This window comes from Saccostrea echinata, unplaced genomic scaffold (assembly GCF_033153115.1).
Source record: "Saccostrea echinata isolate AGI-Se365-2 ecotype Australia unplaced genomic scaffold, CSIRO_AGI_Sech_v1 ptg000056l, whole genome shotgun sequence".
Lineage (NCBI taxonomy): Eukaryota > Metazoa > Mollusca > Bivalvia > Ostreida > Ostreidae > Saccostrea > Saccostrea echinata.
Genome location: NW_026889805.1, coordinates 13,581,865 through 13,588,742, shown reverse-complemented (window position 1 = coordinate 13,588,742; position 6,878 = coordinate 13,581,865).

Genomic DNA, 6,878 nt, shown 5'->3' with positions numbered 1-6,878 from the left:
TCAAAAAAATAAATTTTATCATCACCAGTAAAAATTTTACATTCTTCTGAAATTTTAATTTTTTGTCTTCTGACACTTTCAAAGCCTATGTTTTACAACAATAGATGTAATAATTTTTTGGTCCTAAAATCTCAATACTCAATCTTTTGCATTTTATCCAGTCACATACTTGTGAACATCCCATTTCAATTCATATATATTCATGATTATAATACAGTCAAAACTCGTTATCTCAAACTCGAAAGAACCAATTTAATCATCAGTTTAATGAACTTACAAATTTACAATATCTAGCAAGAATGCCAGACATGATCAGCCCTCCTCCCTTTTCCAAAAAAAAAAAAAATCATTTTGTCAGTCTTAATTCTACATGTTCTATACGCCATTTTCACAGTATTTGTGCTAATTGTGTTGCACTTGGACCAAAAAATAAAAAGTCAAACAGCACATTATTGACATGTTTTCTAGAAAGTACAATACCTATGCAAATGAGTCCCAAATTTTTTTTATATAAGCATTCTTACGAAAAAAGTTATGCGAAGTCAAATTTTGGGCGAGACCTTGTGTTGCGGACACTACATTACACCTGTTATGTCTAAAATAAAATATTAAAGATATTTATTTATTCCAAACTTCTTGCGGGTTTTGATTATGTACCTAATTGCAGTCAAATAAAAGAAAAATCTTATGGTTCTCTTTGCAAACAAAAATTTTATTCACATTAATGACTTGCTAATTTTTTGCCTAATTTATCTCCCTTCCTTAAGTTTATCTACCTTTACAATCACACATAAGACCTATATAATTGTCATGTGAAAATTAAATTGAATACTTCTAAATTTCAAATACATTTGTCATAACACCCTGGATATCTTCGTTTGTATCTTGTCTAGCTTTGAAAATGCATAGCATTTTTGTTGCGGACACTACAAGTAACCATAAGAATAATCTTTTGTCATTTTTATAAAAATAATTGTTGATAAATGTTCATTTCTAGGTTGAATTATATACCACCGGATCAACTCTTGAAAATGTATCATATAAAAAGATGCAGAATGTGGTTTATTGAGATGAAAATAACCACATAACAAGGACCATTAATAATTTCTTGATGTATTATTGTTTTGCAGTTTTAAAAAATGTCTATGATTTTACTTATTTTAAAACAATTAAAGAAGTTATAACAAATAGTTTTATAGATAAATTCAATGAATTAAAGAATTTACTGAGGCATCCATAATTTTTTTTCAGTATTGAAATTGTTGCGGACACTACAATATATTGAAATATTGCTATATGACACCATATTTGGTTTAAATGGAGTAAACTGAAAATCTTAATCTCTAACTAGTTCTATATGTACAGTAAATGGTGTTATATTATAGGGAAATAAAAAAAGGCTAGTCAAAAATGGCTATCCGGCCTGGAAAATAAAACCCATATATATACCAGTAAGTTTGAAGTGTTATCTTGTACAAAAATCACCATGTGTTATCTTAATCCAGTTAACTAATTGTATTATCAAAGGAGCAAAATATCAGAGAAGTGTTTTACATTTCAAAAATATTTAATGAAATAAAAAGTGAAAATAATAAATGAATGTGGTATATAGTTATTACTGTAGTAACTGTATTAATTAGAACTAGACTTATTAATTAACAATTAAGATCTTGATATATTCTTTAGTTTCCACTTACTCAGTTTTAAATACCACATGAAAATTAACTTTCAATATATAACATAAGACTGACAATTGAAAGATTTTGAATATTATGCATAAACAAGTCGTTATGGGTGTTATTCAAAGTATGAAGTTATAGTTCCACTAAGTTTTGTAACCTTACATATTTGTATTGAATATTTGGACAATTATAGTGATGATCAATTGAAATCATGTTACATTTCTTTGAAGAAACTGTGAATTTAAAAAGCTGTTGCAGACTCTACAGCATTGCGGACTCTACAAAACACAATATATTTGCCAGAATTCCAAGCAACACTGAGCTAAAGTCCGATATTTTTTCGTAGAAAGATTAGTAGCTGTACTGGCCTCTTACATGTAAAATAAAAGAAATATAATCATAATGCATTCCAGAATAAGCACATGTTGCGGACACTACAGAATTTTGGGACATTTTTATGCCAGTAAGAAGAAAATGTGTCATTTCTAAAGTTTCGAAGAATCCACTCAAACTTTTCTTTATTGTTTCATTTATCATTTAACTCTTATTTTAAAATTAACCTAAAGTAAGAGTAATGCATTAACATATATTTTTTTAAACTGCAAGTTCAAACAGTAGAATTTTATTAAATTTCATAACGGATCTGCATTTTCACATATTTAAACATTATTTCGCTAATATTTAGCTGATTTACATACAGTAAATTGCATATAAAAGAGGGATAATTTCACAATGATTTGACATCTATAACTAAGAGTTTCTATTGTAAATCTCCTGAAACAAAAACTGGAAAACAAAGCCATTTTTCAGCTGCAACAGCATAACGCAAAATATACCCCATATTTTAGGTAGTAAATCTTTAATATTTTTATTGTCTAGAACATGGGAGTGTTATATATCATTTAACTTGTTAGGGGTACCATTTTGTCATAATTTGGTCATAATTGTTAAGGGTTTAATCATATATTTTGATGCAGAGTGCATTATAACATAAGTGAGTATGAAAAAACACAAATACTGTGAAAATGGCGAAAGGAAGTGGATCCAAATGCATCCTGTTTCTTTATTCTTATATTTCCTTACCATAGTAATATCACTGAGGTAAGTTGTTTAGAAGTCATGGCCCTTTGAAACCCCTTCCCTCTTTTCAATGATTCATCTTATAATAAATAGCATATCAGTAAAATTTGTCTAATCCGGACTCTGAGTACTCTGGATTTTTGTCCATCCCAGCGATAAATTTTAGTCCCATGCATTTTTTTAACAAATGCTTTAGAAAAAATTCTCTGTAGTCCGGATACTGTCTATTCTGTATTCCGAATGGCCATATTGGTCCCCACTGCTCATAATTAATGGTAATTATTTCCTCTAATCCGGCCATGCATAATAACCTGAGTTACTTCAAAGCAATTCACACCTTTCGTGGTAGATGTGCTAAAGTGTGTTTACGTAAGTGTCATTAAACTAACTGAAACGTGGTGTTGACACAGCCCACTTGAAGAAATATTATAATAAAAATAAGATTATATTTGCAAGTTAATTTTTTAAAAAATACACATTTAACTTGCTTTTAACTCCATATCACACAGTAAAACATAAAATCAATACAATATAGGTACAAATCAAAATATAAATCGGGATCGAAACTCAAACGTCTCTTTTCAAAATGGTGCCATAACATTGGAGGGAAGACATAAATTTTTACATAAAAATTAAAAATTCAATCCAATAATTATCAAATCGTTAAAAAATTTATGTTTATGGTTTTGTTGAATGCGCCCTTTCACATGCAAAACCCGGGTTGCTTGATATATAGTATAATATATGTGTCTGTAGATTTTGACTCTGGTAACATTTCATGTCGATTCTCAAAATTCGTGAACGAGAAAGAAAAAATTTACAGTTAATCATGCAATACTCTTTTATAATTCTAGACTCCAAAATATTGATTGATTTTATCATTTAATTATATTTGGCCTACATATATATTGAACTTGTAAATAAAACAACGAAAGTAAATTTCAAATATTTTCCTGCATTTTTCCTGCACTCCAGATTCTGCCTAATCTGGCCAAATTTTATGGAACCAGTGGTATCCGGTTTGGACAAATTATACTGTATATATATATAGAGAGAGAGAGAGAGATATTTATATAAACAACATTAATAAACAATAAACTGTACAATGCTGATTTTCAATTAAATCATTTGACTATTTTTTTTTAATCATGACATAATGATTTTGAAATCATATAAACAGCTTTATATTTATGCTTCTTTTTACTGTGATGACAATAACGATAAAAATTGCACAAATGGCTTTAGGGAAAATTGTCCAATTTCACTTAAACTGTTAAAAATCTTTTTTTTCAAAATTTGAAACAATTTCTCTTTGTTGTACAAATGGTTTAACCTTCTTTTCTTTCTTAAAAAATTCCAAGAATACAAAGTTTTTATGATTTGTCAATTTGTTAAACAAAATGTACAAGTAAAAATTATTCAGGAATATTTAGCAAAGAATATTTTCCCCTTTCTTCCTAAATAGACAAAAAATATATAATTTTAATATCCCCCTTTTCTCTAAATAGAGAAAATTAAAAAAAAAACATTTTAAAAAAGTTATTCAGGAATTTTAATATAGATAAATATTTTTTTTTTCTCTTTCTTCCTTAATACCATAGTCAAAATAAATTCTGGGAGTGACTGTGGGTGTGTCTGTAAAAAATGGCCTAAAACAATGGATATGTGTCGCGCGACGATATCAACCGCGCTTCCGGTGGTGTTAATTTCATATATCAATATATAAAATGTCATTTCCAATGTAATGGAAAGTGTCCCGGGATATTAAACACAAGTCTCCCGGAAGAAGAAAGGCGTTTCCTTTCATAAATCATTAGCTTCCATGCAGTACAAAGTAGCTTTGATCAGAATATACAGACTATCCTTAGTTTCGAGAAAATCGTCATATCTTACCTATTTTGTAATCATTTATCAATAAAAATAATTTACAGACCATAAATTTCAATCGCTAACATACAGGAAATAAACTATAGTCAATAAACATTAAAAACGACCGGATTTTACATTCCGGAAAAGGTTGATTTTTAGCTCACCTGAACGAAAGGTTCAACCATAGATGTATAAGGAATTTATTTATTTATTATTTAATATTTTTATTTATTTATTTTAAACAGTTAATTAAATTTAGAACGGAATATCTTTGGGTGAACTGGTGAAGGAGATATCCAAAGCAGTTTGTTCAAAGGAAGGATCATGCACGAAGTTAATTATCAAGAAAAGGCAAAATTAGAGTGGGTTCATTTAAAACACTTCTTCACATTATGAACCTCTGAACTAGAGATAAGAAAACGTGTCAAAGTTTCCTAACATACAATATATTAGTGTAATTTCAAGTCTGTTCAAATTACGGTCCTCGCGGTAGAGTGGGGGCACAATAGGGGATCAAAGTTTTAGATCAACCGACCCCCTATCCTTATTCCTCACCAAATTATTTACTGCTTCAGACGTATTGTGCTCAGCATATTCTGAAAGTGGTATAAATCAAGTGTGGATTCTAAAATAAATCCAAAGAACTTTTGGAAAATTTAAAATCTTAAATTTTTTCAAAAATAATTTTTTATTATAAAGCTTTTTGATTATACATATATACAAGCACTCTGAAGTTGATATTAAAAAGATGTTGGAAGTCCTCATTGACAATATCTGTGTAGTCTTTGGAGACCAGGTCTTCCAATGATCTGTTGGAGGAATTTCGATGGGCACTAATTATTAGGACCTGTATTTAGATCTCTACAAAGCAGATATTATTCAAACACTTCTTCATGAGAACAAAAAAACTTGCTGTGGCCTTCAACTCGACATTTAGGTATTCCGAGGATGGATTTTTTTTTAATCAGTTATCAGACTTTCATTCATATGCCGACTCCATATATCCCAGTGAACTAGAAATAAAAGACACTATAGAGTCTGTCACATCTGTTCCATATTTAGATGTTTTACCGACTATAGACGACAAGGGCCAATCAATAACTAAACTCTGTGACAAACGGGTTGATTTCAGCTTTTCAGCCGTCAACTTCTCTTATCTATGTAGCAATATTCCAGAATCACCTGCATATGGAACTTATGTCTCCCAACTAATTCGATACGCAAGAGCATGCTCCAAATACGATCAATTTTAAACCAAGGCAAGCAAATGACAAATAAATTGATTTTACAAGGATTTTAACAACCCCGTATAAAGTCAGCTTTTCGCAAATTCTACGGTTGTTATAATGACTTTGTTTGTAAATCCAATGAAAACTGTCTGGTGCTGTCCGGTTCACTGTGAAAACCTTATTTAAGTCTTTACACTGTATAATCTTGTGTACAAGTATTCCGAAGCAAAATTTGTCTCTAAGTGCATGCATGTCGGATTAGATGGTTTTCACTGTACAACCTATCATTGGGTCGTATTTTGTCCATGCGCGGATCTATCGGGGGGTCGGGGGGTCTGGACCCCCGTTGGAATTTGCAGAGTTATTAAGATTATATAATGAAGCATATAAAAAATGACTTTGCACCCCCGCTACCTAGAAAATCTGACCTCCCAGGTGCCATGGAGGAGTAAGCATCCCCTGTCGACTGGTCAAACCCGCTGTGTGCTCAATATCATGATCGGGCAAAAGGAAAAATCCGTATACAATTCAGTGTATAAATAATGGCCTAATAATTAGTATGAAAAACGTCAGTTAAGAGGGATTCTTGTCTGGTTTCTGACTAGATGAAATATTCAAAGTATTTTTGCTTGTATGTCTTAATATATATTTAGATGTACGAGATTTAAAATATCACATTTTTCTTTCCTCATCATAATTGTACAACTTCAAATAGAAATGGTAAAGTGAGTTTGAAATCTAACAGGAACTATATTTTTGGCGGAACGGCGGCGTATGAAAATATCTCCTTTTCTGCTTCTCAAAATTACTATAGAACAATGAATTTAGTTAAAAGTTTTAAACAATCAAAGACTAAAAGAAAAATTCAAATGTAAGTAAAATTAATAATAATACACTGAAGTTTTAAAATATATCAAATAGATATGATTTTCCAAACAAACTACAATTTTGTTAACTTTTAAAAGCTTCCGATCTAAGTACAGATTTGAGCCAAAAATCCGTAAAAAGTGTTTTTTCT